This window comes from Phacochoerus africanus, chromosome 2 (assembly GCF_016906955.1).
Source record: "Phacochoerus africanus isolate WHEZ1 chromosome 2, ROS_Pafr_v1, whole genome shotgun sequence".
Lineage (NCBI taxonomy): Eukaryota > Metazoa > Chordata > Mammalia > Artiodactyla > Suidae > Phacochoerus > Phacochoerus africanus.
Window position 1 is genome coordinate 69842919 of NC_062545.1, and position 24379 is coordinate 69867297.

Consider the following 24379-nt stretch of genomic DNA (forward strand, 5'->3'; position numbering starts at 1 on the left):
TAAAGTTGATATTAGACCTCAGAATCTTACTGTATCTACATTTATGAAATTTCAAAATTCTCCAAAATTTTGTGGTTTAATTGTCATGATGGATATAATCTGATAGCATCTTTGTTTTAAAAACATACATAAACTATACAGATAATGCTTGAATATATACAGAAAAATTCTGAAAGTTACATAAGAAATTGATAATAATCATCACTTCTGGAGAGTAGAACTGTTAAGTTAGGACCGTTGAAGAAATTGGAGAAAGAGATTATAAATGAAATGTTTGGTTATTACATTATTATAATATGGTATAAGAAATGAAATATTCCCAAGGCAAAATGTTATATCTGTAACATTCAAAGTCCAATAAGATATATTACTAGAAGGTTTGTAAAAAAGGGGACTATAAATCATATCTTCTAACATAAAAAAAGCAAACAAAAAAAAAGAAAACAGGAAGTTTGGCTTTGGATACCTGAACTTCTGGTAATTTTATTTCTCCTTTTTCTATGCATTCTAAATGTTCTATAAGGATTTTATATCCCTATGTAAAATATAAAATATTTTATATTTTATGAAAAATACCTTTTAAACATAATTATGTAATATATTCATCCTTAAAAATAGTTGCAAACCAATCTTACTCTCAACTTCCAATATCTGACTCTCTTAAACATTATAATCTCCTCCACATCTTATTTTTCCATAGCACTTATTGTCTTCTTACATATACATTCTTATTTTTAATATTACAGTGTCTTTGTTTTATACATATATAGAGAGCATTTTTATATGTCTTCTTTCAGAACTTTTCTGTCTATATTCAAGTATTATCTGCATAGTTTATATATGTTTTTAAAACAAAGATACTATCGGAAACACATATATCTTCCAGAAAACTGTGCCTTGCATGTACATACTTAATTGATACTTTTGAATTAATAAAAATGGGTTATTATTCTCCAGAACCTATATATTTTCTGAATTAAAAAAATAATGAACTAAATGAGAATGTGATTGGAACACCACTGGTGCAGTCTTCGAGTCTTTGATGATTTGCATTATTTGTTGCTTTGGGTTTTTTTACCGGACATGTGTTAGTGTGTTGGATTTACCAAGTTGGGAGTGAACCCTGGGAAACTCCAGGGTTTTTCTTAGTTTCCATCCTCCCCTAACATCCCTTATTATGTAAGTAAGGGAGCCAAATATATCCATTTAAACAATAAATAGTCTTTGAGAAATTGCTAACACTGTCTTGCCTTATTTTTGTTTTATTTTGTTTTTAATTACTGTTAAGGCTCTTAACTCTTCTCCCCCTGGAATTCCAGTTACTACTTGGGGCTGTATACCACACCAGCTTTTCAAAGGCACTTTCCTTAACAGTCTGGATTGCCCCCCTTGATTTCTCCAAAATTCTGAACAAGTTTTCCTAAAAGCAGCCCATGCACGACACCTTGCTTTGACTACCATATAACTCATGAAACAGACCACACCAGCACCTCTCCCATATCAGTACCTGCAGAGTATCCCTTTGGGGCCTTTTCATTGGCTATATCCTTCAGCACTATCAATATATTTTAACCAGATTCCCATTCTCCACTCCAAATTCAATTTCGCTTCCACCATTCCTAAAAATCAGTGGTTTTGAGCCATGCTTCTTATTGAAACAGAACTCTACATTTAAGTCCATTCTAACCAACTACAGTGTATGTTTGTTTACAGCTGGAGATAACTTTTTTATTTGGTGTGAATTGGAAGGAAGAGCACTGTTTTTCAAGTGGCTATGACTTTCTTTTCCTTGATTGTACCTATAAAGAATGATTGACATATTCTTTCAGACTTGAATGAAGTACTTAAGTGGTGCAGTATAGGCAAAAATGACTTACGGTTAATTTCTGGCATGACTGTGTTACCTGGACTTGCAGAATCTTCTGTATCCAAGAAGTTGCTGTTCTTTGCATTGTGACTCAAGTTGTGGAGTTCCCAAAAAGCACTAAACACAAAGAAAATTACTGATAAAATATTTTGTGCACTTTTCCAAGAGAAGTCATTCTTTCTAGAGAAGACTGCAATATTTGAACTTATCAATACAAATTATTTATAGATAAAATATATTTTATATCATAAACAAGTACCATAAAATATAAATTTAATTTTTGATTTGTGTGTATTATTTAGGTTTCATAAAATTCTAAAAAATAAGCAGTTAAATTCCTGAAGGTTCTCAGATCTTGCAGTAGAAATCAAACTAATTTTAACATACTTAAAACACAAAAATATCAATTTGAAAAATATTTGGTGTCATAAAAAGTGTTACAAAAACATAAATGATACAAACACGCATGTTTTAACAGAATGTATATTTGGTATTACTAGTGTTCACGTAGTCCAGATGTATTATTTATTTTCACCAACAGAAATCAGAAATCAGTAATTAATAATACATTTTAATAGGGAAATTTTATTTATTTATTTGCTTGTTTATTATGGCTGCATATAAAAGTTCCTAGTGCTAAGGGTCAGGCCTATACCACAGCCACAGCAACAGTAGATCCGAGTTGCAGCTGCAACCTATGCCACAAGCTGTGACAATGCTAGATCCTTTACCCACTGAGTGAGGCCAGGGAGGAACCCACATTTAGGAAAAATTTTAAATGTAAATACAGATTCAGCCCTATTTATTGAATGCTTCTGAGAATACTTTAGGGGTACAAAAACTAAGATGTAGCCTGTCTTTTCTTATACACATAAGCTGTAAAAACAAAACATATACATTAAAAATTGCTGGCAAATTGCTACAGGGGCATAAAATGTACAACTTCTTATCATGTAAACTGAGTAGAATCATGGTCAGAAAGAGGCAGAGCAAAGGATTTAAGTACTCTGGCCATTTAACACAGGTTTTATTCTACCTATCTATTTTGATTAGCAGAGGAAAACCTCTCCTCATTGTAGACCCAATGATGCCATAAATTACTGGTAGTTAGGCTTTTTGATTCATGAACTGGCCCTCATACATGGTAGGCAGAGAGACCAAAGAAAGAGGCGGACCACTCCTGACTGGTAAGTGGCGGGTTTAATAAACAAGGAAACTTACCAGGCTTGTCTTAGGCAACTGCAAGATGAGGTGATCTCCACACCCACTTAGCAGAGTCTAAAAGTTTATATAGAGGCCTCAAATGGTTCAGCTATGCATTTAGTCCAGATGGTCTCAACAACACCTTGCTCTCTTGAGGCTGTGTCCTTGAAAATAGCTTCCACTGTGGGAACTGTGGAAAGAAAGGAACATAACTTTCCAGGAAAGTGGAGGAACGAGGAGCCTCTGATGGTCCAGGTCCATCTCCCTTGTCAACCAGTGGTCCTGTCCTCTTGATGACCTTCTTCAAAAATCCTCTATAGGTCTACCCTGAATTCATCAAGACTACTCACATGTCAAAACTCCTAAGGAAATACAAAAAGATAAGCAGATTTATATAACACCATACATTTTAAAAAGATACCTAATATAAAATAAATATATATATATATAGAGATTGGTGATTTATCTTTCTGATGATTTAAGGGTAGAAAAAAGGATTGGGGATAGTTATGCATGCAGACATACATAGAGTTTCAAGTTTTAACAAATAATAGGGCAAAACTAAAATAAATTATATGCAATATGATTTGTGCCAAAATTCATCCAAAACTAGAAACAAGTTTAAGAGGAAGAAACAAAATTTAGTGATTAAAAGGTAAGAATATACTTGAGCCAAATGAATATTTTGAATTAAAAAGAAAAAATTGAGTATATTTGATGACATATCAAAACTCATTCATTATTGTTGACATTTTTCTCTTCTAGTATACAAATTTCAAATGAGCATCAAAAGTAGAGCTCTATATCCTGACTCTAAGTATATTCCTTTAAACAAAACAAACAGAATTAGTTTTTCAGCTTAGCAAAGCAAGTTATCTATTTTAGCACAACAGGAAGGTTGCCATTCTAATAGGATAGGAGACAAGTGGATTTATTCTCAATCCTTTAAGCTTCTACTTTGGGAGACAAAAATGTGGTAAAAAAAAGTTAGGATTCAATATTAGAAAATATTTCAAATCCGTTGAGATTCTTCATTCTCCCCATCTCTGGAACATGATTATTTTGAGAACATCTATACTTTCACAAGGCTACCTGCTTCTGTGTTGAGATATGAAAACAGAAAATAAAAAAAAATTGAGCAAGTGGATTCATGTGATTCATGAGTAGAGGATAAACAAGGGAAAATTAATCTTAGAGTGCTAATTACTTAGTAAAAATACAAATTGTCAAAGAAATTAAATTTTGTTCATAAATTTATTTAGCAGTCTCAACTAGATTTCTCCTTACTACATGTCAAACAATTGTGGTTTTAAATGAATTCTAAAAATTTAAGTATTATATTCTTAAAACAGAATGAATCATTGATTTTAGTTATAAAAATATAAGTATCCTTGTAAAAAACGTTTTCTATAATAGATATTTAAGAAAGAAGACAAAAATATCTACTTGTGGTCTTTTCAAATAATTATATTATGATGTATTAAGCAAAATTTTTAGCCTTAAAAACCACTGTAAAGAACTGTTATAAAATATCCATATTTCCTGAGAACAAATTAACTGAAATATGAATTATAATTTTTGAATATTTGAAATAATATACTTCGACTTTTTCCTTTTTAATGCTTTACATAAATTACATAAGGAATTACTAGCTTTCTTTTTTTGTTTATCTTTTGTTTTTTGTCTTTTTAGGGCTGCACCTGTGGCATATCAGGCTAGGGGTGGAATTAGAGCGGTAGCCACCAGCCTACAACACAACCACAGCAACTCAGGATCCACGTCGCATCTACGACCTACACCACAGCTCACGGCAGCACCGGATCCTCAATCCACTGAGTAGGGCCAGGGATCAAAATCACGTCCTCATGGATACTAGTCGGTTCTTCACCGCTGGGCCACGACAGAACTCTCAGCTTTGATTTTTAATGGAGATATTTCACCTCACTTGTGCTATTTTCAGAACACATTTATTAATCTATGATTTTATTGATTTTGGTTTAAATAGTATCTAAGCATCAAATCACAAAATCAACCAAATCAGGTGTGAAAACTTCATAATGAACTGAGGGAAAGAGAGTTAAAGTATTTCAAAAAAAGAAAAATGTTGCCACAATATTTTTGCATTTCACTTAACTCTGAGAAGGTCTAGGCTGGTTCTCAGTTCTTGAATTAATGCCAGTTCTAAGATGTGCTTATCTGTTCTCTACTATTAACTTGCTACATTCTAGTTTTTCTTGAAATTAAAAAGCAGGAGAGAAGCTAGAGTTGACAGAATAATAGCAGTGAGGTAGGGGGAAGTAACAGAGATACAGGAGGAAAGAATGGAAAGAAACAAAGAGCTCTAATAGATATCTGTGGAAAAGTGTCATTGTATACCAACTCACCTTAGCATTGTCTGAAGTTGTAAAACCGCCCAATAGTTAATATTCCTCCTGAAGATCTTTAAGTATACTTTTTAATTATAACAGGGACGTATGTCAGCTATTTTGGAAAAGCATCGTCTATTCTGGCTCACACATACAAATTCTTTACTTAGTTATATACACACATATATTATGATATATATATTTATATATATATCATACATCTTTAAGTATTTATAGTGTTACCACAGTATTTCTACAACATCTCAATGCCATTAAATAATCACTTTTCCGATTATTCCCATCAAATTTGGTACATGACTTCTCTGAGTCTTCCCACTTGTAGCCTTCTCAACTGGTGGACCACTTTGTTTTCCCCACAAGTCTTATAGTAATGGTCCTGGATTTGGGGACAAGTGCCCTCTTTGCTTCCCATTGTTTTTCTCAGACCACTCTCTTTCTATACTTTCAAAAATAAACAACCATGAATTTCATGTCATTGGTCCATTTTATTACACTTTCATATTTTATCTATGCTCATGGATCTCTTCCCAGTTATATTTCGGTTCTATTTACTATGAATTCTTCCGATGCTGGTCCTGTATTAATTATAGGTGATTTCATACACATAAAGACCATTCGCTGAACACATCTCTTCCAATGACCTTGCCCTGCATGATACCTCAGCGACTCTCTTCTACAGTTATGCCCTGTAATAATTTTTCTTCAATCTTAATTTTAAGCACCTCTCACTATTATACAGGCCTAAATGATGCTTTCACCATCCAAATTCATTTGTTGATATTGTAATCCCCCAGTACTCTATTTGGAGACTGGGCCCTTAGAGAAGTAATTAAGGTAAAATGAAGTCATATGGGTGGGCCCTAATCCAACATGATACTAAGACACAGATATTTGAATTTCAGAAAACACACCATGTAAACTCACAAAGAGAAGATTGCCATCTACAAGTCAAAGATAGAGTTCACAAACAAAAACAATCCTGACAAAACTTTGATCTTGGACTTCCAGCCTCCATAACTGTGAAAAGTAAACTTCCACCAGTTAAGACATTCAGTCTGGGAGTTCCTTTTGTAGCCCAGCTGTAACAAACTCAACTAGTATCCCTGGGGACATGAGTTTGATCCCTGGCCTTACTCAGTGGGTTTAGGATCCAATGAGACCTTGATCTGTGGTCTAGATCACAGACGTGGCTCAGATCCTGCCTGGCTGTGGCTGTGGCTGGCAGCTATAGCTCCTATTTGACCACTGGCCATATGATGCAGCTGTGGCACTAAAAAGCAAAAAAAAAAAAAATGACATCCAATCTGTAGTAGTTTGTTACGTCAGCTTTAGCAAGTTAATATACACAATGCTTGCAATTGCTTGCCTTTCTAACACAGATCTTTTTTCAGATAATATTCAATAATTTTTCAACCCTACTGTGACCTAGATCTTCATCTCCTTCATTCCCAACTTGCTCTCTTTTCCCAATTAAAATTCCATATTCAATCATTTTAAGCTTTTTATCGAATTATAACATGCTTACTAGAACATATAGACCATATATGTACAGTTTGGTGAATTATTAACCATCAAGTGAATGTTCTCATGTGAAACCCATAACCATGTAACCACATACATAGTCATATAATGTGGCTAATCATTTGACTCTCCTTTGCCTTCTCTTGGTTGTACTTGTTTGACACGAACACAGTTAAAAATCAATTCTCCCTCTACTCTGCATGTTCAGGTCAAAGAGTCTAGGAAAAAAAAAAAAAAAACCTGCAACCAGGTAGACCATTCTCACTCAAATTCACAAAGGGCTTTAATGTTGATTACCATGGTACACCCTCTAAGTTTCTAGACCTGGAATCAGTAATTTTTTCCATAAAAGAAAGATATTAAAAAATTTTATTCTTTGTGAATCATAAGGTCTCTGTCATAATTATTCAGCAACACCATGGACAATGTGCAAAGAATGCACATGACTGTGTGCCAATATTATTTCACTTACAAAACCAGGAAGCAGTTTGGATTTGGCCCATGGCCTACAGTTTACTGACTCCTGCCCTACGCTATTAAGTCATCTTTTCTTTCCTTAAATAAAACTTCACAGCCTATTCTGATTCTTAAATGATGACCTTGACTATTAATCCAATTAGAAAATTGAAGCAGTCTTCAAAAAAGAATATTAGTTACCTCCCTCCAACAAATTTAGACATTTTCCAGCATCTATCTAGACACATACTGTTTTCTCATCACTATAGGTTACACTTTCAACTGTGCAACAGATCATCTAGCCTATCATTTACTAAAAAACATGTTTTTAACCATCATCTTTCTTTCTCCCAACTCATCGATTTTACTCTTTATACTGGATTATTTCTGTCAATTGCAAAAACCACAAACAACAACAAAAAACCTTTCTAAAGATTTTCTTTTTAACTCTCACATCCCCTTACAGAATACCCCTATTCTCTGCTCCCTTTTACATACTTTGGCAGGTTTTCTACATTGCCCAAATCCAATCCCTCCTCTCTGTTTTCTTTTTAATCTATTCTAATCAGGCTTTTTTTCTCAACACTCTTCCAAAACTGCTCTTTTTTATTCTTTTTAGGGCTGCACCTGCATATATATGTTCCCAGGCTAGGGGCTGAATCCAAGCAGCAGCTGAGGCCTATGCCATCACCACAGCAACAACGGATCTGAGCCCCATCTGTGACCTACACTGCAGCTTGGCAATGCCAGTTCCTTAACCCACTGAGTGAGGCCAGGGATCAAATTGACATCCTCACAGAGACAATGTTGGGTCCTTGATCCACTGAGCCACAATAGGAACCCTCAAAACTCCTCTTTTAAGGCTCATCAACACTATCCTAATTGCAAAATCCAACGATCAGTTCTTAGTTCTGATCTTTTAATAGTATGCTGGGTGACTGACCTATTCCACCTCCAATACTCTTTCTTTATTTGGCTTTCAGGACCCGTTATCCTTCTTTCTATGGCTGCTGCTCATGTTTGATCTCCTTTGCTGGTTACTCATTGTGTGATCACATTTATAATGTGGAGACTCAGTTCTCAGTCCTTGTTCTCTCATCTATCAGCCCTCAGCCCCATGGTATGTGGTTTTTTTACATACTATCCATTTGAAAACACTCCAAATTATTATAATTTATAGCCAGGACCTTTCATTTCAACTTCAGTCGTATGTCTAACTACCTCCTTAACAAAGTTTACATTCAAATAGCACCAAAATATTGTGTTACTAAGTAACTTCATGTGACTAAAACCAAAATACTAATGATTGCTTTACCTAGTCTTTCTCATCTCAACTAACGCAATTCCATTCACCTGGTTTCTTGGAACACAAACTTAATGTAATCTTTGCCTCCTGCCTTTTTCTCACCTTCCATATTAAATCCATCTACAAATTTTGCTTATTCTATTTTCAAAATACATACTATTTCTCCTGAACTCCACCAACACTCTTCTTCAACCACCATAATGTCTCTTCTGAATTACTGCACAAATTATTTCAAAATAACTGTTAAAAAAACATTTATTTTGACAGTTTTTTATAAATAAGTCAGTACAGGTTTCTCTCTGCCACAAACGCACTTGTGCAGTAAAAGCCCTCTGCCATCCAACCAGTAAATGTCCGAATAATACCCCATCACTTATCCCAGCCAGAGCGCACACCTTCTTTGTGATTCTTACTCACTGACTGCTTTCAAATCCAGATGACTAGCAAGTCATTTAATCCCAAAAGAGTCAAGGCAACCATGGAGGAATAAAGTCCCAGGGGATGACAAACTGGCCACCCTCAAAGAGCTGCTGCAGCCTCTGCCTCGTCTCGTTGTTTTGCTCAGCTTCAGCATGGTTCGGCACAGGGGTACAGAGAGGACTTGCCACAACACTGACCATGTGGAGAGTCTGAGAGGAAAAGGAGGTACGCACACACAACATGCTGCTTTTACGGCAGGAGTTGTAAAGTACGGCCCTAAAAGACGTTTAATTAATTTCCCTCCTTTCACTCTTGCCTAGATGCTGTCAATGCAAGGCAGGCTGGAACCTGGGTTCTGGCACCTTTTGCTGCAGTTCTTGCACTTGAACAAAGGTCTCCTTGACAACAAAATGCAAAGAAACTATATGAGACTAAAAGTAACTCCATACACTTATAGTTGGGGCAAATTATTAACAACAAGATACAAAAAGACCAAAATCCCAATTGCCACTTCTGAGGTGTTGGGAGCTACCCCTCTGGCCCAACCAATGGAGCCATCCCTACTCTCACCCTATTTAAGGTACCAGCTCACCACCTTCCTCAGAGAGCAAGTAAGGTCACCTGCTACTTGTTTTACAGCAGCACAACTACCAATAAAGCCTTGCCTGAATTTCCCATATGGCATCTTATCAATTTCTATTGATTAGAGAGTTCAAGAACCCTGGATGGTAACAAAAGCTCTGCCTATTTACCAAAGTAACTATTTAAAACTAATCTAAAGCAGACCACTCTTGTGCAAAGCCCAAGAATGGCTCTGAGAATAGGAGTTGATGTACTTAAAATGACCTGCAAGAGCAAACCTTAAGTAGCTCCTAATCCCCTTACTTTCTGCTTTCCTTTTCTCTCCCACCTGACACCTATTACATAAGACCTCCTTGAGTTCCCTTAACATTGATTTTCCAATGATGACAACTGTTGCACTGGCTGATTCTCTGTTTGGAAATATTTTCCTTCAAAAATGTGTATTTCTCTTTAAAGTCTATTCATTTAACACCTTAACTTTTGGAGATCCATCCCAATCAACCTAGTTAGCATTGCAATGTGGTACTCCATGTCTACCTTCTCACCCCTTCTCTTTAGTTTATTATTATATTTTTTATTGTTACTTCCCCCAATGCAATTTTTTTCCCACTGTACACCATGGGGACCCAGTTATACATACACGTATACATAATGTTTTCTCCCATTGTCGTGCTCTACTGTAAGTATCTAGACATAGTTCTCAGTGCTGCACAGCAGGATCTCATTGTTAATCCATTCCAAAAGCAATAGTTTGCATCTGTTAATCCCAAGCTCCCAATCCATTCCACTCTCTCTTCCTCTCCTCAGGCAAACACAGGTCTATTCTTCAAGTCCATAATTTTGCTTTCTGTGGAAAGGTTCATGTGTGCTGTATGTTAGATACCAGATATGAGTGATGTCATGTGGTATTTGTCTTTCTCTTTCTAACTTCACTCAGTATGAGAGTCTCTAGTTCTATCCATGTTGCTACAAATGGCATTATTCCCTTCTTTCTTATGGCTGAGTAGTATTCCATTTTGTATATATACCACATCTTCCTAATCCAATCATCTGTTGAAAGTAAGGGGATGGGAAAAGATCTTTCATGCCAATGGACAAGACAGGAAAGCAGGAGTTGCAATACTCATATCAGGCAAAGTAGACTTTAAAACGAAGGCCATAAATAAAGACCAAGAGGGCACTATTTAACGGTTAAAGGACAAAGAAGGACTCTATTTAATGGTTAAAGGATCCATTCAAGAAGAGGATATTATAATCATCAATACATATGCTCAAAATACAGAAGCACCCAGATACATACAACAAATATTAACAGACATAAAAGTAGGAATTGATGGGAGTACAATCATAGTAGGAGAATTTAACACCCACTCACATCAATGGGCAGATTCTCTAGACAGAAAATCAAAAAGGCAACAGAGATCCTAAAGGAAACAATAGAAAAAATAGACTTAATTGACATTTTCAGGACATTACATCCAAAAAAATAAGAATACACATTCTTCTCAAGTAAGCATTGAACATTCTCAAGAATTGATCACATTTTGGGGCACAAAGCTAACCTCAACAAATTTAAGATTACAGAAATTATTTCAAGTATCTTCTCCAACCACAATGGCATGAAACTAGAAATCAACCATAGGGAAAGAAATGAGAAAAAAAAACCTATTAGTTTGTTTTTTATTTTACAGTTTTTCTTAGCTCTGCTCTCTTTTAACTTAACATATAACTTAAAAAAAAATCATTATATTCAGTGGCTGTCTAACCTTGTAAGAATACAGGGATTTTTAAGAATGTATTTTAATTTCTCCAACTAAAGCAGTACTCACCACGTGGTCACTGTCAAAAATATAAGTTTTATGGTGGAGCTGGGATAAGAAAATAAACATTGTGGTGAATAAATATGATAAGAAACAAACAGGAAAACTATCAATATCTGAGCTTGATTTCTAAATTTTAGCACTAAATCTTTAAGAGAAGTGTTTGGAAGAATGAGAAATCAAGTTACATTAACTTGATCACAGTTTTAATAATTTTATCAAAATGTTTTTACCACTTAAGTGGACAGCAGGTCTATTTTCAGCGGAATAAGTAGATATTCCTGAAAGCTTGAAAAATTTTAATTTCTTCACCATATGCTATAATGTCAACTCACAATTCCTTAGTTATCAGGAGACTACCTCTAGCAAGGTTTTCCATAAATACAATTATTCTAATTGTTTAATCTGTAAATAACATTATATACTTATAATGTAATAAAGCATCATTTTCAAAGTTTTACCCAATAAGCTATTTTTCTTCTATGATTTCTCAGTCTCCTACCTTAGCTTCCACAACTACAAACATCTTAAAAACCCAAAATCACATATGTGGCTTAATCACATATGCAATTACATATGCATATAGTTAATAAACTAAAATATTATAAAAGCATAAAACCTCAACTACATTTAATCTCAAGGACCAGATAGATCATCACAACCAAAATAAATCAGTTAACCATTTAACCTTAAGTTGGTAATTTGTTTAAGAAAGCACTTTATACATAAGTTTTATAAATATATATATGGTAGATCTGTAGCTACTTTTTTTTTTTCTTTTTGCCTTTTTTCTAGGGCCACTTCCCGCTGCATATGGAGGTTCCCAGGCTAGGGGTCTAATCCGAGCTGTAGCCGCTGGCCTACGCCAGAGCCACAGCAATGCGGGATTGGAGTCACGTCTGCGACCCACACCGCGTCTGCGACCCACACCGCGTCTGTGACTCACACCGCGTCTGCGACCCACACCACAGCTCACGGCAATGCTGGATCGTTAACCCACTGAGCAAGGCCAGGGATCGAACCCACAACTTCGTGGTTCCTAGTCGGATTTGTTTAACCACTGCACCACGATGGGAACTCCAGATCTGTAACTACTTTAAATTTTTAAAAGAAATATATCATTAGACTCAAAGATGGATCAACATTCAGGAGTCAGAAATGTACATGTTTGCAGAAATTCATGTTTTTGAGCCAGAGTAAAATAAATTCATATATTATTAGGATGTTTGATCAAAAGTTTCATTGTGCAAGTAGACATAGCTTAAATGTGGATAGTTCCACCTCTGAATGATGACGACATTTGGCCCCAGCTACAGTGTTCATGTGGACCTGGAAAGAGAGTAATCAGTTTTCATTTCTAAGATCTGGTATTGATTAACTTAAGGATATTGTGTAATGTTTGACCTCTTGGATGTATACATTGAATTTGAGTACTTAACTTTGAGGGTTAAGTTAGATTTTTCAAGTTATCAGAGATTTTATTTGGACGAATATTAAAAACTTGGGTTTGATATTCCACTACGTAGATAGTAGGTAGATATTAACTATGAAAGACTATACTTCCTTAATAAATACTAATTTTTTCTATTCATTAGTGTTTACATTATGCAAATAACACATGTAAAAGATTAAAATATTGAAAGATGAATCAGTTCAGAAATATGCAAAGTAAAAGGTGAAAATTCTTTTTTAATGAGGCCCACTTTGATCTTATCTCAGAAGTAGTTTTTCATACTTTGGTATATATCACTCTGTTCTTTCCCTCTACATTGGCATAAATATACGCTTTTACATACATGCATATTTAAATTGGTGAATTGGTACTGAAAATATTATTCTGCAAACCTAAGAGTTTTCTTTTTTTACCTACCAATAGTTCAGATACTTTTCCAAGTCAATCTCAGGGATCTATAACATTTCATAAATATGAGTCTGTTTTAAAGTTGGGCCTCACTACATGTGAAATATTTTACTCTTTTGAATTTCTGAAACAAATATGATATGAAGCCTTTAGAAAAGTTTAAGGTAGTAATAAGATATAATTCTATTTTTGAAGGGACTTCAAATATTGTATTTGTTTTATTTTATTTTTTCTATTTTAAGTAAACTCAGAACAAGAATCTATATTTTATTTCATTTTCTAATGAGCAAATCTGAGCATATGTGAATAATATTTAAAGAACTTTCTTCACACTACAAAATGCTTTTTTATGTAATTAACATTAAGAGGTTAAACTTTACAATATCCTATTAATTTGCTATTATTTCTGTGTTACAGATATGGAAAATAAACCTCAAAGACTTTTAGTGAGTTGTTCAAAATTTCACAAAAAGTAAAAGGCAGAATCTGAAACTAAGGGTTTACATCTTGAGACTCCAAGACAGAATGCAAATTAATCTTTTTTTCTCTTTAAAGTTGCTGTGGATGCTTTTCTACACTTGATTTTTGAATAATAAATATTAAGTGATTTCTTTGTTCTTTAGCATTAGGTATTCCAACCCTTCAACTTCCAAAAATATTAAAGGTGAAATTTAACAAGCATCCTAAATATCCCAATTATGAAATGTATTGTGTTTTATGATATGTGACTTTTTCCATTAAATGCATTCACTTATCACTTAAGATGAGATTTAAGCTTAGGCTATATTTTTTAAAAAAGCATTTGAAAGAGATAAAAGTGTTAGTTTCTGTTTGTTTCAATGGAAAACATTATAGGTAATGCATATTTGACATTCATTCTATGCAGATACTGTATTTATATTTTCATGATTATAGTACTCATACTAATAACATTCCTGTGATAGATTCAATATTGTGCAAATCAAGCATAGATTTAGGTAAAGAAATGTATGCAAGATAATATAATTAGTAAATAGTAAATCCACAATTCAAACCTTGGCTAATTTCAAAAATTTGTTCTTCATGTCTAAATTACTATCTTAAATGTTCATGTTCACTTAAGTTATTTATCCCAAGGTTTAAATAGGAAAAAAAAAAAAAGTGTAGTTTCATGTCTTTTAAGAGGTCTAGAAATCCAGCCTCATTAAGTTTATTCCCTATAGAGGTATTCCTCAGAATCCTGAAAGAAATGTTGCTTTTACCTTTCTGTTTTTAGCTATATAAATGTTGGCATTCAGGTCCGTGTTAAGGCTTAGGATATAAATTGTATGCCTGTAAAATTTTCCATTTTGTTAATGTCTTTTATATGGCAAATTCCTCTTGTTCCTTATTATGGTCTATGAGTATAATGATTGGGTAATGATATCCAATATTCTGAATCATTTTATGTATATACACCATATGCATGCAAATTCAATTTGCTTAATACTCTGCTCTTTAATTTGCATTTTCATAGAACTAGTTGAGTATTATGTGGTAAAATTATATTGACTGGTTTCAATATCTTAGAAAGTTAAATTATCATTTCACGGGAAATGTTTGAAGGCATTAATTATAAATGAATCATGAAAAATATTCTCAAGGCACACATCTTGAGTTATAATGTGATAATAGCTACATGTCCTAAAGATTTATTTTAGAGTAGATACATACCCAATGCTTTGATTAAAAAATTAAACTGAGTGATTTCAAGAGGAAAGTATTCATTTTTTTTTTACTTGAAATACTAATGTGAATATATCTGTATAATTCTAAACTGGTACAAATTAGATACAAATGGCATAGGTTTATAATGGCATCAAAAATTCAGAGACACCAAGTGCATAGCAACACAAATACATTGGAGTTTTAATTCATTCAAATATATTGTTTTTATAAAAATAATAAAGGCTCCCAATCTGAATCATTAGAAACATACATGCATGAAACTTTTGATCTTTATCTTCTGGTTTAAAAATGAGAGCATTTTCAAATGAAAAGATTGGGATTAGGTGATAAAGCTTGAAGCTAGAACTATATAAGCATATTGGCACTAAACCACAGTTTAGCTAAATATGTACAGGTGGCTGATTTGAGGAATTACAAGTAAAAGAAACCCAATGAACCAATATCCTGAGGCATGAAAGAGGAAGGAGAGCCTGAAAGTATGTGTGCAATTAGTTTTATTTGATCAGTGTTGCTCAGTCCTACTTGGGCATTAACATCAATTTTGAGTCTTTTTAAATACACAGATTAACTCAATTGAATACCAATATTATTAAATCAAAATCTCCAGAAATATTAAGGGATTTATATTTTAAAAGCTTTAACATGTAACTTTTGGTTACATGAAGGCCCACTTCTGCAATAAAGTGAAGTAGGAAGTGGATGAAGATGAAGCTGAAATATACTTAGAGGACAGCTGTGAATTAGATACATGTACCAGAGGAAATCAAGAAAGAGTGTGGTTTTATAAAAAGAAGACTTTTTTTTTAATAGAGAGAAATATTAAGTAAGATGACATCTGAATAACTTTATTCCAATGTGTTAACACTCAGGTAACACCTAATTTCCAATAGAGAAGTTACAGTGAAAGAGTTGTATTGAAGGATGCATAACAGGATGTAACTAGATATCTGCATTAGGAGAACCCAAAGGAAGGGAGGAAAAAAAGAGGCAAGCATTCTGGATAATATTTGCATAATCTGTTCAAATAAAATATAATACTGAAAGGTATTTCATGCATTTACTTTTACATCTTTTATGTGCCTAATATATTTAGCTGGTATTATATTTCTATTAAACACTGCCAAACTAGAATTCATCTATGACTTGAATAAATTTCTTGATTTTCCTGAACGTAAACATGTGGACTGGTCAAGCCCATGCCAGAGAGAGGCTATGACTGTTCACCTACCAAAAAACCTGGTGTTCATTTTCATAAAGAAAGAGTAAAATTAAATTATAAAAAGCTTTAAATTTTTAAATACTCCTTTATATCCTGCACCCTCTAATTACTGAGTTTTGGTTTAACTATTTTAGCACATGGAACATAAGTGTAAGGAGTATTAATTTTGAAATAATACTCTCCATTTTTTCCTTTCTCCCTTTAGCCCATCCCCCATTCACCACTCTGCATTTCCACGCCTTTGTCTGTTTTTATTGCTTCTAGTGATAATTAGTTAGAGTAGCAGGAAATCCTAAAGACCTAAGCTCTTAGGTAGAAAAATGCACTTGTTTAGAGGGAGTTTTTAAAAGTTTATGGGTCCTCAAGAAAAGATACATGAACCTTGCTCCTTGAACTAAGCCCAAGGAGTGTCAAATAACAAACATAATTGGGCAACACATGGAAAACAGGACAAACAAAAAATTAAAATTTCAGCTTTGAGTGAAGGAAGCTCCAAAAAGGCTCCAATGGATGCTTGCTTTGCTGGGAGGGCATCAAGGAACAGAATCTTGTTTTCCACCTCAGACACAGTGACTACTTAAGTTGCATAAACTTAACTATCACTTTTGGGAGAAGGGGGGAAGCAAATTAACTGAGAATAACTGCCTACCATCATTGCAGAAATACCTTAAATTAAGAATTACTTTACCTAGTTTAATAAAAAAGAGGACTCAAATAAATACAATTAGAAATGATAGTGGAGACATTACAACTGATGCCACAGAAATATAAAGGCTCAAAGAGACTACCATGAACAATTATACACTGACAAATTGGACAACCTAGAAGAAATGTACAAATACACACAACCTACCAAGACTGAGTCATTAAGAAATAGATCTGAACACCAAATTACTAGCAATGAAATCGGATCAGAAATCATAAGTCTCTCAAAGAACAAAAGTATAGGATCAAATTGTATATTCTACCAAACATTCAAAGAAGAATTCATATGAGTCCTTCTCAAATTATTCTAAAAACTCAAAGAGGAGGTAACATCAAATTCATTTTACAAGACTAGGATTACCTTGATGTAAAAACAGACACTACAATTGAAAACAATTGCAGGCCTATATCCCTGATGAATATAGGTGCAAAAATTCTCAACAAAATATAAACAAACCAAATTCAATAATACATTTAAAGGATCATATATGGTAATCAAGTGGGATTCAGCCCTGGAATTCAAGAATGATTCAACATCTACAAATCCATCAATGCCTAAAAATAAAGGATAAAAACATTTAAAAATGAAGGATAAAAATAATACGATTGTCTCAATAGGTACAGAAAAAGAATTGGACAAAACTCAACATCCATTCATAATAAAAACACACTGGGTATAGAAGGAATATACCCCAGCATAATAAAGGCTATACATGACAAGTTCATGGCTAATAACATTTTTAAAATTGAAAAACTGAAAGATTTTCCTCTCATATCAGGAACAAGACAAGGATGACAATTATCTCTACTTTTACTCAACAAACTCCTGGAAGCCCTAGCCAGAGAAATTAGACAACAAAAATAGGCATCCATATTGGAAAGGAAGAATTAAAATTGTCCCTGTTTTCAGTTGATGTGTTATTATTTATAGAAAGCCCTAAAGACTTTACCAAAAACCTGTAGGAACTAATAATAAATTTAGTAAAGTTCAGGATACAAAATCAATTTACAAAAACCAGTTGCATTTTAATACATTAATAACAAACTATCTGAAAAGATATTCCATACTCATATATTAGAATATTCCTAAAATGTCCAGATTATCCAAAGTTATCTACATATCCAAAGCAATTCCTATTAATATTTCAATAGTATTGTTCACAGATAAAAAAATAAACAATCCCAAACTTTGTGTGAAACCACAAAAGACCCTGAATAGCCAAAGATATCATGAAGAATAAAGCTGGAGGCATCATATTTCCTGATTTCAAACTATCTTATAAATCTATAGCAATCAAAACAATACAGTATTGGCAAAGAAAAAACACATAGTTCAAATAGAGAGCCTGGAAATATTAATTCATACATACATGATCATTAGTTTGTGAAAAAAGATCCAAGGATATACAGTGGGGAAAGGATAATCTTATTAATAATTGGTACTTGTAAAACTGACATCCACAAGCAAAAGAAGGAATGTGGACCCCTATTTTATCCTATACACAAAAATTAACTCAAAATGGATTAAACACTTGGTCACAAGACCTGAAACCTTAAAACTCCTAGAAGGAAAAATAGGAAGTAATCTCCTTGAGATTAATCTTGGAGATAATATCCTGAATCCAACACTAAAAGCAAAAGTAACAAAAGCAAAAATAAATAAGTGGGACTACACCAAAATAAAAAAGCTTATGTATTGTAAGGGAAATCATCAAAAATATCAAATAGCAATCTGTGAAATGGGGGAAAATAATTGCAAATCATATATCTGATAAGGAGTTAATATAAATTATATAAATAACAATTCCATAGCAAAATAACAAACAATCCAGTTAAAAAATGGGCAGAGGAACTGAATATACATTTTTCCAAAGACATACAATTTCTAGCAGGTATGTAAGGAGCTCAACATCACTAACCATTAGTTATCAAAAAAATAAAAAAAGGAAAAAGAAAAGAAATGGGGGGGAGGGAAAGTGTTGGTGAGAATATGAAAAAAGGGAAACTTTATGCAATTGTATTGGAAATGCAAATTGGTATAAGCACTATGATAAAGAGTACGAAGTTTCCTCAAAATAATAAAGATAGAACTGACATACGATTCAGCATTTCTATCTCTGGCTATATATATATATATATGAAGGAAATGAAATAACTATGTGGGAAAGATACATACACCCCATATTTATTGCAGTATTATTTATAATAGCCAAGATATGGAAACAACCTAAGTGTTTATTGATAGGTGAGTGAATAAAGAAAATATGGTTTACATACAATGGAATATTATTAAACCATTAAAAATAATGAAATAATGAATAATGCCATTTGTAACAATATGGGTGGGCCATGATGGCATCATGCTAAGTGAAATGAATCAGATAGCGAAAGACAAATTTTGTATAAGATCACTCATATGTGGAATCCAAAAGAAAAAAAAAGCCTCATAGACACAGAGAACAGATTGATGGTTGACAGAGGCTGAAAGTGGGCAATGGGTAAAATGCATGAAGGTAATCAAAATATATAATCTTCTAGTTACAAATAAGTAAGACTTACACATAGGTCCTGGGGATGGAATGTACAGCATAATGACTATAGTCAATAGCATTGTATATATGAAAGTTGCCTAGAGAGTAAATCTTAAAAGTTCTATCACATGTACAAAAATTCCTATGTGACTTGATGGATGTTGACTACACTATGTTAATTTTCCATATATATCAAATTATCATTTTGTACAACTAAAAGTAATACAATGTTATATGTCAATTATGTCCCAAAACTAAAGCAAAAATAATTACTTTCAATCACAACAAAAATGTTAGAATTATCAATTAAGCAAAGTTAGATGATATAAAATCAAAACAAAAATTGATATATTTCTACATAATCACAATAAACAATCTAAAAAGGAAATTAAGATAAACATTATATTTACAAATAAAAATAATCAAAAAGAATAAAATGCTTAGAAATAAACATAACCAAGAAGGAGTGATGAGTGTACAATGAAAATGATAAAAATGTTGCTTAAACAACTAAATACAGAAATAAGTGAAAAGACATTCATGAATTAGAAGAAAATAATGTTAAGACGTCAATACTATTCAAAACATTCTACAGAATCAGTCTAATCTTTGTGATCATTTATTTTAAGCAATAGAAAAATCCATCTTAGGAGTTCCTGTCGTGGCTCGGTGGTTAACGAATCCGACTAGGAACCATGAGGTTGTGGGTTCAATCCCTGACCTTGCTGAATAGGTTGGGGATCCATCGTTGCCATGAGCTGTGGTGTAGGTTGCAGACATGGCTCAGATCCCATGTTGCTGTGACTCTGGCGTAGGATGATAGCTACAGCTCCAATTCGACCCCTAGCCTGGGAACATCCATATATCACAGGAGCGGCCCCAGAAAAGGCAAAAAGACAAAAAGACAAAAAGAAAAAAGAAAAATCCATCCTAAAATTCATGTGTAATTTCAAGAACTTCAAGTAGTCATAATAATCTTCAAAAAAACAAAATAGAGGTCTCGCCCTGATTTCAAACCTTATTACAAAACTACAATAAAACAGTATAGTAGTGGCATAAACATAGACATGTAGTCCAGTTGAATATAACAGACAGCCCAGAATTACTTTTGAATATATGGTCAAATGATTTTGGACACATGCAAAATTTTTTAATTAAAAGAAGGAAAAAAGAAAAAAAGAGAAGGAAGGAAAAAAGAACTGGCCTCTTTACAAACATAAAAACAAACTATTAGAGGAAAACAGGGAGAAAATTTCATGAAATTTGAATTATCATCTACTTCTTATATGCTACATTAAAAATGCAAGGAACAAAAGAAAAAATAGATAAACTGGACCACATAAAATTAAAAACTCTGTACTTCAAAAAACAATATCCAGAGTTAAAAAGAAACCAATGAAATGGAGAAAATATTTGCAAATTATATAGCTGATAATACACTGATATCTACAACATATGAAGAACTCTTACAATTCAACACAGCAATAACAACCAAAAACAATCTAATTTAAAAATGTCTTTATTATAGACATTTCTTGAAAGAAAATATAACAATGGACAATAACTACATGATAAAATGCTCAACATCATTGATCATTTGGAAAACAAAAGTCAAAATCACAATGAAATACCATTTCATACCTGTTAGAGTAGCTATTATTTAAAAACAGAAAATAGAAATTTAAAAATTAGCAAGGGTGTGCAAAAACTGGACACTTGTGTATTGTTGGTAGGAATGTAAAATTGAAAAATGGTACCACTACTGTGGAAAATGTTATGGTAGTTACTTAAAAATTAAACACTGGCTTACTACATGATCCAGTAATTTCACTTAAAGCTACACACCCCAAATAACTGCAGCTAGGTCTTCAAAGAAATACTTTCACACTCGTGTTCAGAGCGGCATTGTTCTCAATAGCCAAAATGTGGAAGCAAACCAAGTGTCCATAATAGATAAATAAAATGTGATATATACATACAATAGTGTATTATTCAGTCTCAAATAAGGGAAATTCTGCATATGCTACAACACAGATGAATCTTTTGAAGTCATTACGCTAAGTGAAATAAGCCAGTCACAAAAGGACAAGTATTATATTTTGCCTGTTATATGAGGTACCTTGAGTAGTGAAATTCACAGGGAAAGAATGTAGAATGGTCCCATATCCAGGGGTGAAAGGGATGAGAGAATTGGGAGTTAAGGTTTAATGTATATGGAGTTTCATTTTAGGAAGACGAAAAAGATCTGGAGATGGATGCACAACAATGTGAATATATGTAATTCCACTGAACTGTGCACTTAAATGGATAGAACAGTACATTTTATTTCTGTATACTTTACAGTTAATAAAAGTAGAAAAAAATGAATTTTTGTCACAGTGTAGAACACATTGACCTTAAATATCATAATGGTTAATTAGACTGAACACCTAAACTTCAGAGACTGGGTTATAAACCAGCTGTCTTCTGAATAAACCTGAGAGTAAAACAGGAGTTGGACATATCACAGAAGCTCAAGGCTTCAGCCCTGCATCCAATCTAAGGCAAGTGACCAAAAACTCTGGGTTTCAAAGAAAATTTTTCCACTTTATAAAATACTGTACCTGACCTCGCTCTGTACTTGGAGCTTGTAGAGGACATTGTCACCTGGAATTCTGAGTGATTTTTGACATTTTTACCCAGAAGCATATGCTATTGTCTTTTTGTTTTATTTCCTTTTCTTCACATACTCTGAATAAATGACTAAAACATGTGCTTTTGGTACAACTTTGTGATGATGATGGAACAATCATGATGTAGAAGTAAGAAAGTAAAGAGCAACACTCCACCTCTCATGGAAGACTGTGCAAGGATGGAGATCTACCACTTAACACTCCACCCCATTTTTGCATGTATATAAAAGACCTAGGAAGTGGTCTTACTGCCTAGAAGTTTGGTTTCAACTTTGTAGCTCTAAATGTTCACAGGTAGTAGGGGCAAATAACCTGTATGGCTCCTGCAATAGGCAGAATTCTAAAGAAGTCCTACCAAGACACATCTCCTCTGCTTATTGAATTAAATACTAACCTAGGTGTTTCTGTGTAAGTGCCTTATGGATTGAATTAATGCTTCAGACTTGAAAGAGCAACCATTCTGAATGATCTAGGTGGGACTAATCTAATTTTTTGAGCCCTTCTTAACACAGAGTGGTCTCTCTGAATAGTGTGAGAAGACAAGGGAGAAAGGAAGTTAGAAAGACTCAAGGTGTGAGAAGAATTCTACTCTCAGATGCTGGGTAGGAAAATGAAGGAGCCACATTCTAGGGTATGAGGCCCAGCTCTAGAACCTGAGAGCAACCTACTATTGACAACCAGCAAGAAAAGGAGAACTTCCATTCTTAAAGTCACAGACTGCTGAAATTCAGCCAACCAACCGCATGGGCTGGAAGTGGATCCATCCCCTAAGCTTCATTCCTAATCAAGACATCTTGATTTTTGTCTTGCGTTACCTGGAAAAGAGGAACCAGTTAAGTGAGGAGGATACAAACATCTGACTACTGAATGGTAATATAACAAATTTGTTTTGTTTTAAGCCACTAAGTTTGTTGGAACTTGTTACAGAAGCAATAAACACTAACATAGCTCCACCCAAGAGTCTCTATTGGTTAGAAAAGACTCCAAGAAATATATCCTCATATTAGGTTTAATCAGAATTATGGGAAAAGTTTCAGATCCTCTTTGTGAGCCTTCCTACTTCAAAAAGATTATGAAGATGATCTTGTTTCGTAGTTGTTTGCTTGGGTACCCAAGAAAGATATCATGTATGAGTGCAAATAATTTTTTTCTGGGAGAAGTAAAATACAAAGATTTAAATGTAGTGACTTATTTGACAGGTGGAGGGTATTCTGGTAGGGAGCTGGGGATGTCCTAGAGCCAAGGAAATGTAGGCAGTAAAAGAATGCAAAATGAGATAGCTACAAGAATTCCTAGCATGCATTTGAATCTCAGTTTGAGAAGCAGACAAATACTAGCATGGGCTACATGATTTCAAAGTTTCCTTTGAATACTGTTGTCTTGTTAGATATAAAGAAAACTCTTAGATCTAAAAAAAAAAAAAAAAAGGTAGAAAAGGAGTTCTGTTCCCATTGTGGCAGAGTGGGTTAAGAACGTGACATTGGGCTGTGGGATGGAAATCCTGTGAAATCAGATTGTTATGATCAGTATTCAAGTACAGATGTGATAAATTCATTTGAGTAATAAAAATAAATAAATAAATAAATAAAATTAAAAAAAATAAAGTAAGGTCTGGAGAAATTTGAAAAAGTTAATCCAATATGTGACCTTGGACAAATCACTTGACCACATCAAACTCATTTTATGAATAACAATAATTACATTACATTATTAACATGGTGTCTTCCCAGAACATTGCAATACTTTTAAATAAATGTAAGAAAAAAAAAAAAAGAACGTGACATTGTGTCCATGAATCTGATCCTCTGATCCCTGGCCTTGTTCAGTGAGTTGTGGGTTAAGGATATGGTGTTGCTGCAAGCTGCAACATAGGTCACAGATGCAGCTCAGATCTGGTGTTGCCCTGTCTGTGGCAGAGGCTGGCAGCTGCAGTTCTGAATTTATCCCTAGCCTGGGAACTTGCATATGCTGCAGGTGTGTCTGTAAAAAAAAAAAATGGGAGAAAAATACTTTTCCCTTACATTTGAATTCAAATGTTATAAAATCTAGGCTTAGTATATGCTAAAGAATGCTTGTAAGTTATTCGCTTCTTTTTGTCATAATAGTATCAGAATTGAATGTC